We start from the raw sequence: 12,258 nt of genomic DNA on the forward strand, positions 1-12,258 counted from the left end.
CCAATGGCATTACATCAAGAAATAAAGTATTTACAGATCTACACTTGTGTTCACACTTCTATATACTGTTCCCAGCTTTCGTCTGACATTCAGTTGCTGAAATGTGCTACTTCGTAGACAGATGCTTGACATCCAAAGCCTCCCTGGGGACCCATATTTCAGAGTACATCAGTTTTTGGCTGGGCTGGCTGAGATTTCAGGGACTCAGTTCTTCTGAAGTTTCGAGCTCCCTTCCTAAACCCTAGTAGCCAGAATGGAGCAACCTGAAATAATGGTATCTTTTTACAACTCCATCTTACATACATTACCGCTATATTTATGTGCCAAAGGCTTCTGCCCAGGCAGTGGTCCCTGACTCCCCAAGCCATCTGATGCAGTGTGGCTTGTAAACATGCTCATACTTTCTTTCTAAAGCACATCGGTGAAACCACACTGCAGGGAACTCAAGAGACTCTCCTTCCTCTGGCTTCATATGTTGCTCCTGTTCCCCTAAGACATAGGTATTATATGTGTGTTTTTTTTCAGCGCAAAGTGCAAGAAATAACAGTAGAACTGTTTTGCAGGGAGGATGTATGGATGCAGGCTTTCTGGGATAGCTTGGAAACACTATGTAGCATAAAGGGAGCCAAATCTGGTGCAATTTCGTCCATATTGGTTTTTTTGAGCTTCTTTATCCTTTTTTGGAGCATGCTATTTTTGGAATTGCACCCAGGTTTTGTGTCAGAGAAAACTATTTGACGCACTCCAAAAGCAAGCTCAGGACTAAACTAGTATATATGTAGTGTGAATTATCACAGACAAGGTTACAGAAGTGAACCGTGCAGGAAAATTAATTGACAGCATCGACTTACCTAATTTTCCAGTCTCAAATCATAACTCTGGGGGAATTACTTCATTTTTGTCTGGTACCCTGGCTCTAGATAATTCATTCTTTCAACTTAACTGTATCCAGGACTATATAGGATGCATTTTTTGTAGTATTGTTGGTAACGTTTTACCACATAGAACCACATCACTTCATGAGTCTGTATGTAAATCCACATCCTTCCCCACATTATCATAGGTATGTCTTCGGATAAGGTTCTCTTTTATATAGCATTCCTAGGTACTACTGACAAAGTCACAGTACAGTCAGCTTCCTTTTCCAAGAGCATGCTTTTGCCCGACATCTGTTCCCTATGGCTCTGCTAAGCTCAGAGGGGAGGGACTTGGCTCGAGTCACACCCCAGTATAGACTCCTACCTACAGTGCAGCTGTGCACCACATATCTAAATTGCAACGAGCTGATTCAGGTAATATAGTGGATAAAGTCTAGGAAGTGATTCAGCTCACAGTAATGCAGATACCTACTTACAGTTAGCTGCTTCTTTCTCTAAACTCTGGTGATTTCACTGAGCGAATCTTCACAGAGCGTAATGGGAGCTTAAATGCCTAACTCACATGTAGGCACCTAAATCAGGCTTCTGAACCTGGAGCTTAAGTCCATGCAAGATGTTCTCTTTCTGCCTGATAACAATAAAATAATTTTATTTCATTATTTCTGCCCCCAAAGAACTTTCCTTCAGACAGTACTTCAGGCTTCATTAATATAAACTCCTGAATTTTGTATGATTAGTTTGCATTACTTGGAGACAAACTTTTGAGGATCTTTTTTCTTCCCCAGTTTGAATGTGTCTACTTTTAGCTTTGCTCAGTCAATCTTTCCTGTTTTGCCTATTTCTACATACTTCAATAACCCTTCTCACTTGATACATCTTATAACAAAATTATTAGTCAAGTATCCTATTCAAATCTTAATTTTTGCCATCTGCAATCTGCTTCTCTTAAATATTTTTCCCATTGTATCCATAACACACCTACTGAATAATGCAAAGGAGCTTGATTAAACTCATCAATGTCATGTTATTATCAGCTACAGACTAAATCAATGTCAAATGAAATCAAACACAGAGAATTTTCCATTGATTAAATGAGCACAAATGGTCCTTCATTTCTGTTACAGTTGTTTTAGCGCTAGCTTGACCCTGCTGCTTGAAGGTTAAATAACAAAAAAGTGAAGGTGTCCATCAGCAGCTTCCCTTTATTTCCATTTTTTTTCCCCTGTGCAGCAATGGGATGAAGATGTAGACAGAGACTGGCGGTACGTTCGTACTAATTCTATAGAGATTTTGCTCTGGCCAGACCCAAACCTGGTCCAATCTGTAAGCTGTGAAGATGCGTACCATTGCACCTCCACGCTAACTCTAGAGTCTCAGTCGAGCTCAGTAGATTTGGTACAGCACTGTGTTAACATAGCTAGCTAGCTAGCTGACACCTCAGAGCTGCCTCACATCCGCTTACCCTGGAGTACAGACAAAGCAAGTTCAACTCTGTCTGCACGTGTTCGTAAAAGCCAGCCCACAGATACACCACCCAAAAGGGGAAGGGAGTGGCTGCGGCTGAAAGCTAGCCTTACTTCCTACACCATCACTGCCCAAAAAAAAAAAAAAAAAAGGAAAGGAAGCTAAATATTTTGTTAAAAAGTTATATCTTGTTTGATGACACAATACACAGAGAGTTGCACGGGGAATTTGCCTTTCAGAGAGGTATGAAGCTGCGCTTGCCCTAGCAGACAACAAATGCTAAACAGCACAGCTAATCCCCCGGGGTATGCTTCCTGCATTAGCCTTTGAGCCCCCACTAGGTCAGCCAGCTGTGAAAGGAAGAAGAAAACATTTAGGGGAGAAAGAAAGAAAAGCAAGACAATGTGCATATGTATTTGGCTCCATATTTGTCCCAGATGAGCACTACAATTTTATTTCTTTCAGGTAGGAAACAAAATCTGTTAACAATTTAACTTTGTGTGTCTCATCCTTGTGAATTCATTTTTATTCCTAGTAATGGCTTAATTTATAATAAACAGATCTTACATATATTTTTTATGAATTTCAGGTCAACTTTTAGGTTTTGGCTTTTAACTTTCCAGCCAATAAGTTCACAGAAAGAGTATTACATATATATTACCAAGAGAAAGACAAACAAAATCACATGTCTGGAAGAGATACATAATAATTCAGTCCAGCTTGGCTTGTGTAAAAGCTATGCTAGCTTAATAAGTGCCATTGCATAGAAATTCTATGCAGAAATGACAGCTTCTGAGGGATAGAGAGTGGCTGGAAGAGCCTAACATTTATTAAATAGTCTAAAAGCTTGTCATATATCTTTGTAGTTAAAAAATAATCACACAGGGAGATAGAACTATTAGAATAATAGACTGAAACATGATGTGGGACCATTCTTCATGTTTTCATTCTGATTTCATATTTATTATTTCTTATCTTATGTTCTCATAACATTGGTACCTGTGAACAGTAATCCACTGCAGAACTTGCTGGAGCCAAATGCCAAACTCATGATAGGAACCACATGCTTTTCTAAAGCATAGTAGCTAACCTGTAGGAATTTTCTTTCTAGAGAAAAAAAGAGATAATGATCAGTTGTCTTTTTTTTACAGGTATCCATCATAAAATAAAAAGTAACTCTCTTGAAGTCAGCTGAGATACATGGTGTATAACCAACGGGAGAAGAGAAACAAGGCTTATTTTGCATAACTTTTGTGACTGGAAAGATTAAAGCAAACTACTAATCATCATTTTCTTAGCATTAAGTAATAGCATTAAGTGAAGATTATTTGATCAAATTTCTTTTAATTTACATGTCTTTACTCTCTGCTTCAGCGAAAAGCCATTGTTTACAGTTAATCCCCATCTCTGAGCTTTCCTTTCTGTGCACCAAGGTATTTTTTCCTCCTAGTGCCAGACTCCGATCTCCTTCACTGTCTCTCAGTTCAAGACAAGATTTTAAAGCATCATTTAGTCTTATAAACAAAAGATAGAAAGAGAGAGAAAATGGTAAGCTCAGTAGTAATAGAAATATTGCAAAACCTTCCCAGATAGTCAAAAGTCTTTTGCAGCTCAGAGAGATAGGGCTGTACGTACGAGCATCCTCACTTTATAAGAGGAGGGCAAAGGCACTTTGGCTATCACACTGCCAAACTTGGCCAACAGAAACTTTTAAATTGCCAACAGCAGGGTTTAAGAAGAACCAGGACGTCTCAAACCAAGCTTGTGATCTAGAAAACCATAGTTTAACTGCTGTCTAATTGTGGAGGTGTCAAATTCCAAACATTTCCTACTATTGGACTGCAGCGTTTCTTACCTACATTACTGCCTTTGGGTGTTTTCAGAACTGCCCAAATTCAACAAACTGCTGACCAATTTAACCAACCTCTAATCAGGATCCAGAAATAAAGTACACTCTGGTCCTACAGTCTAAATGACAGGATACAGGTGCATTTTCAGAGCATGCCAATGGCAAAATAAGCAGATCCTGAATCTCAGGAAATACAGTTGTGGCCACTTTCATTCCAGAGTCATGAAACCGATTTTCCTATGCTAAACAAACCATCAGGAGAAAGCTGAGCCTATTGTAACTCTCTCTTCATCCAGAAGGACTCCAAAGTATATTTTGAAGATTGGCCTTACCCAAATATTAGGTGACGCTAAGGAGTGAAGGACTAGAGTTTCCAGAGCTGTCTGGGTTTATGCTTGGATCACAGTAGATCTTTCTCCTCCAAACTTGCTGCAAACCACACAACTGTGATATGTATTCCCTTCTCATGGATACTGTAGAAGTCTGAAGAAAAAAAGGTATATTTTCTTTCAGTCCTTCACAAAGCCCTCATTGTACAGCAAAGAATGAAAGATTCAAGGGGATAGAGAAGAAAAAAACAGCGAGAGTATGACGTGGTGACCTAAAAGTCAGAGTATAAAGTAGGAGAGGTCTTGCCTAGGCTTCAAGTCAAGCACCTACACGTATTCTTTTACCTGTCCAGATTCTTACAGTTTTCACCCCACAACGGGCAGATTCATCATGTGATGTGAAAATTTTTCCCAGTCCTGTTCTAGTAAATTTCCTACTCAGAGCCTATAGCTAGTGATTTAAGCAGAATATTCAGGGTTGCATGATATGGGTTTAATTCCTCTCTGACAAAAGAGGATCGAGAAGCCAGTATTCTCCATTTCTGGGGAAATTGCTTCAGCATAATTCCTTCCACAATAACTGCTCTAGACTTGGATTTTTCAAAGCTGACATCGGAGTCAAGTGCTTCCAATAATGACTTCTTCCAACTCGCAGGGCAACTGGTTTCAAAACTGAAGTACGACTCCCTCATGCCAATAACTCTCAAGATTCCGCTGGTATGTATTTTGGATAATGAGAAAAGTACAAGACCTAGACAGAGGCAAGATTTCTGCTGTTCCAGTCTTTGAATCATTTTCCAATGGCCTACGTGGTTGTTTTGCACCAAATCTCAAGTACCTAACATAGAATTCTGAACCCATTTTGTTAACCACATACCTCAAAATTGGACGTTGCAATATTCAGTATTTTATTGAATGAGTTCAAGCAAACTTAAGGAACCTGAAGCAAGCAGTGAATTGAAATTTCAATGCTTGTCTCTACCCATTGCACCATTGAACCAGCAGTTCAGTAAAAGAGCTTCTCTCTTGGGTCAAAGCTTAGAGTTCAAGGCTCAGTAAACCTAGCAATATCATAGCAAGTAGAAGAAAAACTGCCCTTTCACCTTCTTAGCACCTTTGGCTGGCTCTGAAATAAAATCTGACAGACTATGAAATTAACACTAGACTTAATCTTTGATTTCAAATCTCACATCAGTGTCAAACTTCTTCCTGTAATATTTTTAAAGTGGCATAGTTGAAAAGGCTGCATCACCACTCGTTTCTTTATAAGCACTGCTTAGAATATAGAAAACTGAATTGTTTCTAATAAATACACTCCACTTTGATTTTTCTTGTTGGAAATGTATCATTCAACTTCTTAGGAACATTTGTCATTCATTAACACATTGTAAATGTGCTAAATGATTATATACCTTGTCATAGGCCATATCTGTCCGTATTTGGATTCAGCTGAAAAATCACACCATAATGCATTTAATAAGTGCTTTGCTAGCAATTGTGTGTAATGTTTTATATCCCATATTATATCTCTTTACATGAAAATGAAAATGAATTTGGTAATGTCTCCATGACAAAATGTCCTTACATTTCATGTATTCTTCTATTAGTAAGTGCAGATTTTACATCTTACAAAAACGGCCATAACAAAATTAAAATTAAAAAGTAATTTGTCCTGGATGTGCACTTATGATTTCCTAGTAATACAGATTGGATTTGCATTAGTCTACCAATATGACAACACATTAACAACAGTAGTAATCATTTATATAGTTCCTTCTGACTAAATTATTCCACATTTTATAGAAAACTGATCATGTATGTTATTTTTTTCATCTGGGTTACATTTTATACCAATAAAAAAGTTATCTATATAAACTATAAACATATGCACTGTATTTAGAAATAGTTTTAAGTGAGCAAGTGAGTAACCAAATAATTAGTTAATCTATCACTATAGATTGTGCTAGGTCAAATGGTTGTTTACAATCACAGTTTATAACCACCAGTTACACTTTTTACTGATATTCTTAAACTCATCTATAAACATTGTATTCACATATAAAGATGTTTGCAATCTTAATAATCCCTTGTTGCAACTTTGTAAGAAGTTTATAAACGGTGGCTTTACTGGAAAATGTGACCTTACTTGGATAAGCAGATTTTAAATTTTAAGATCCGTATTTTCTTTCATGTATATTGATGTAATTGGCATTTTCTCCTTTCTTCCGTAATTTAATTTGGTTGCATGTAAGCGCAAATGAGATTATACTTTTGTTTATATTTTTACCATGCACAATTTTTATGAGGATTTATAATGGTCATACTATCCTCCAGCAGGAAATAATATACAAATATTTAATGATAATTTGGACAAAACAGACATATATTTCTTAATCATTCTTATAATTAAATATAAGAGCATTAAAAAACCTCAAAAGTATGAACATAAAAAAGTATTACTGGAACTTACTAAAATTGAGTATTTTACCCATTTCTGTTGTATTTTTAGTTTTAAAAAGGTCTACTTAGAAATGAGAACTTAAAAATACTTATTTTGAGATTGTTATTATTTCAAATTTTTATCACAATTATGTAACTCATATCAACGTCACACAGAAATAGAGATAATAAGATTTTGAAGGACACTCTGCCCTTTCTTTTCCATAGGAGCACTGGAAGATTATTCCCTATAACACATTTCTACTGGCTCTAAATTGGCCAAATTTAAAATTATAGGACTTCTTTTTTCTTCGGTAATTTCTTTTGAAATAAAAATGAGACCATAGTCAAATGTATTTAATCAATTTTTAAAATACAATATCTTATGGAAAAGATTTTGAAAGTGGTATGGCATTGCAATTTTCTCTTTGACTACGATTTCACAGGGACAAAAAAATAATAACTGAACAGAGTTTCACGTTCAGTCCTTAAAACTGTAACTTAATCTGTCTATTTCCAAGTGCAGAACTTAAGAAAACTGTATGGAAATCCCAGGTTTGGCAAAGAGTCAGAAGTTATATGCATGTGATCAGGAAAACCACCTTTTCCAAAAGTAGAGAGACTAAATGTAAAATTGTGTTTTCCCATCCACTCTGTATGACTGTGGTAAAATAAAAATCTATTTTGCCTAAAAACAGGAACCTAAAATTTCCCTGAATTAAGTAGTTGACTTTTCATTACCTTCTGGAAGTGCCACTGGAGAAAACTGCCTCCTGAGCTGACCCAAAAACGATTCATCTTTGCATTCATTCATTCAGCCACTGGCTTGGGAGGCACGGAGAAGAGAATCTGCTATTTGGCTCAGAGACGGGTGTAACCGCATGGAGCACACCGTGGCCTAACTCCGTAACGCAGCTATTGCTCATGAGCATAGGTTTTGCTCTCGGGTACAGGCCAATAAATATCAGTGCAATAGCTGGATACGTAACATTTACTGCAAGAATCAGTCATTTTACTTTCTCATCCTCATGTCCCTACATCAATTAAAAGGGGTATTGTGGGGGCTTTAACTGGTGACTTGATCAGTTCATAAGATGATGAAGTTGTTCGATCTGATGTCAAATAACAAGGGTCAACAAGCTGAAGGTATCTGAAATTATATAATAATTTATGGATAACCTTTCCAAATTTTCTAGAAATTATATCAAGATTTATCACTAATACACTCAAGCAAAATAGGATTTATCCCCCGTTTGGCATAATTTATTCTCCACAGAGATCTGTAAATGCTGAGGAAAAACTATAACAAATAAAACACTGTACTTTTTAAGCCCCAGGTATTATCAGGAATAGATAACAATCTACCAAGGAATCAAGAACAAATACAAGGTTTTAAAATGCTTTATCAAGTTTCTTTTCCCACTCTTTCTCCTTAAACTGTGCACCCTCACTCTTATTCTTGGGTTCGATGAAACCTTATTTTTAACAATTTTTAAAATAAATTTGAGATTTTGGACCATGTTTTATAAGTAGGTTGTCTCAGTTGTCTTTCCAGGTTTTCAATTACGCATCATTATAACTATGCATACTACATGTTGTATTAAGGGACATTTAGAAAGAGTGGAATCAACACTATTTCTTTTTTGTCGTTCCTGGAAAGAAAAGTTAAAATAGTCATTTAATGGAGCGTATTTGAAAGACTTCATCGTCCGAAGGGTGACTGTTTCTAAAGGCAATTTCTTAAAAAAAATTAGTCACTCACAGCCACGTGCAAAACGGCAATGATAAGTCTAAAAAGTCACTTTCAAAGACACTGGTTAGACAGAGTTGCCTGTTATTTCTTGTTGTGTCTGTGATCATCAAGGCACTTTTTGCTTCTTATTTTTGGTTGATATTTCAATCGGCTATTTTTTATCATATATATCATACACATAATTATAATAAGCTCCAGATCTCTGAACTGGCAATAGTTTTCTAAACAACATAAACAAAAGACAACATCATTGCAAGATACTCAATAAGTTTGGAATGATTCAGCTCCAGCTATTCTACTGAATTATTATAGTTTATCTTTGTAGCCTAGCTGGAGAGCAACCAATTTATTTTCTGCTGTGAATTCTTCATAATCAGAAACCATTGCTTTGATACTTGTGTACTTTTACATTAGTTGTCCTTTGTAATAGATTCTAACATTTGCGCATTTTAATGTTCAGAAGTTTTGATAGTGCTTTTCTTGGAAATTAGGCCAAAGCATCCTTAGTTTTAATGCTAAAGAAAATTAGCATATAATTGACAAATCACTCTGATGTACATATTGTGAACAGAAGAGTGCTGGAGAATATTTACACTTCTGCTGAAAGGTAATAACCAGCCAGGAATAAAATTAAGTAAAGAACTATCTGGTCAAAAAGAAAAGATTGAACTTCTTTTTATAGTAGTCTGTAAGGATCTTTCCCTTCTGCCGACGTACATCATAACTTATAGATATCTCAGTGCTATTTCTATTCTTGTTGCAGCTTCCTCCACATGAATAATAAAGCTCAAAACAAGACAACTTGCAAGTACTCATGGTTTAATCCGATGAGGTACCGAGCTCCCTATTGAAGGTGCTGGGAGGCAGCCACGTCTTTCCTAGTCTCTGTGGAGCTGAGGGAGGACTTTAGATCTTGAATAGCAATGAAAATTTAGGGTCCTTAGCATATCACCAGAGGTACTGGGAATCTTCAGAATCTAGATTCAGAATTATGTTTGAAATTACTTCTTGTAATAAAATGCAAACTGTAGTAGATGGGTTTTTAAAGTTTTTTGTTTTGCTTTCTATGGTACATTGGTGCCACTAAGCTCAAAGCAGCCCAGCAACTGTTAGCAGACACTGTTCGTGTGACAGAAGCACCATGTTCCAGTTCTTAACGATTTCCGGGACATGGTCATGAGAAAGAAAATATGCCCAGATCACTGCTGAGTGAATCTGAACTAACTACTCACAGCTAGATGCTTCAAAAGAGCCAGGAGAACCTTCAAAAGAGCCAGGAGAACCTGTGCTGTCTAGTGAGTTGCTAACGAATAGGAGAAAAAAATCCATATCAGCACCCTTTCCTCACCCTTATATCATCCTGCCATCATCTTCTGCGAGGGACGCAGTAAAGGAATTCAAGCAAATTTCCAGTTTGTAGGCTTTGGCAAATATTTTCATGTGATGAATTAGACCTTCCCAAAATGAAGGATTAGCTTTGATTGCAGCAACTGGCATAGCTGCACAAGTGCAGCTCCAAGGGCAAACTGAAAGAAAATTCCTCTAGTACAAGAATGGCACTACACATCTACAGTAGCACTTTACCAGTAAAGCTACACAAATACTGGAAAGATGCCTCCATGGAAGCAGGAGTCCCAATAAAGGTAGGGAAGAGGCATTCAAATTTTCCAAGCATATTGCTGCCTAGTAGGACTCCAGATGGATGGGACCTAGGAGTCCATGCCTCGCTAAGACGACTCTCGCTGTCCTTTGCTCTACTCTGAGATGGATAAACTTATATGAAGTAGGTGGAAATGGGAATGGGCAGAAAGGCAGGAGACCCAGTCTTTCATTCGCCAGTGCAGCGCATAATCACCTGATGTAGGTGCAATTCCCCAAATGCCAGAGCAATTCCTGACTTGGTCCTCTGAGGGATGCAGGAGTGCTTCTCTGTGGTCTCTTCTCCCTACTCCTTGATGAGGTTAATGTAACTTAACTTATTAACTTTTGGATTTCTTCTGCTAGGAAGGGCCCAGATAGATCTCTCTTACCATCCTCTGGATAAGGCAAGTATAGTCAGAGAGGGAAACGAGATATTTTTAGGGATTTAAGCTACATTTGCTAGCAGATTCAGTATTCACTAGTTACCCAGGAGAAGCTCATGGAAGAAAAATACAGAAATATGCAAAATACATTAAATGGATTCCCAAGAAAGAGATTTAACACAGGCCCTGTGAACAATATTGTACAAATAAAACAAGAATAAAATAAAACAAGAAACATACACCACTAAGGATAAAAGGTCAGATTTATAGTACATTTTTGTTAGAGATATACAGAAATAGATGAATGTCTAGTAGCCTACAGATGCCTAATAGGATTTTCTTGTCTCCCAATGAAATCAGGGTAGGACAGACATTTCTGAAAATCCCACCAAATGCCTTGGTGGCAGCTGTGTGTGCATGTACATACCTTTAAAAATATAACTATCAGCGAAACCACCAATCCAAAAAGAAGATAGTAATGCATAAATCATCACAGTTCTCATCACAGTTCCTATCTGACCCAGGAAAAGTGAAAAATCATAAATATGAAAAATAAAACACTATAATCTTAAGAGTTTATGAGGACACTAAGAATTTCACACCTGTGTTTTGGATACAAGCTCATGTATTCTGCCCCTAAAAATAGATAAAATCCAAAACAGAAATACCAAAACATCAAAGCACTTGCTATTTTCTTAAAGCTCCGATTAGCATTCAGTAAACTTAGCTGACATGACAAAGTCCAGCCCAGTAACAGAAGCCTATTGTGATCCTATTTACTATAACAACGTGGCATTTTTCCAGTTTGAACTATCAGTGGAAAGTTTCAGCACGCATGTCACTGTTCCTTCTTAGGTATGTCAGGCCCAGGATCCCCATGCGTTAACTAGATACGCAATTTGACGCTGTGCTCTTTCAGTCATCCTTCAAAATTCCTGACCCAAACAAAAAGACACCACTTGCATTATACATTCAGTGACTCATACCATAAAATCAGGCTTCCTCTTTATTTGGACCTTGAGCAACTGGCTTGACCCTAGATGTAACAAATGTTTTCAGAGAAAAAAAAAAAAAAAAAAAAAGCAGCTATTTCCCTTAAGTATCAGCAGAGCTGGTAACAACAGATGTCAGTTTAAGTGACTTAGCAGGGTCATGGAACCACTTATTTTTTGTTTGACGTGTGAGTTTCTGAAGTTCCTCGTAGCTTCTAAACAAACGCAGTTTTGTAGCAGGGAAGAAGAGAAGAATACTCCAACAACCTTTATATAAAGTAATAGATCTTTTAGTTAAGGGAGTTCAAAAATCTCACTCCTGTATGTTGGAAGCGTTGTCCCTGACTATACATAGATGTGCTGTCAAAACACAGGAAGTAAACAAATTAGAATATATTTTAGACGCAGCAATTGGCATTGTTCTTAATCTGAGCAGGTACCAATGTTTCAGATACTAAATTTGATTTTTGAGCTGCTGTTTTTACTTTAAAATTTCATTATGTTTTTACTTGGGAAGCTCTGCAATGTTA

This window comes from Struthio camelus, chromosome 1 (genome assembly GCF_040807025.1).
Source record: "Struthio camelus isolate bStrCam1 chromosome 1, bStrCam1.hap1, whole genome shotgun sequence".
Lineage (NCBI taxonomy): Eukaryota > Metazoa > Chordata > Aves > Struthioniformes > Struthionidae > Struthio > Struthio camelus.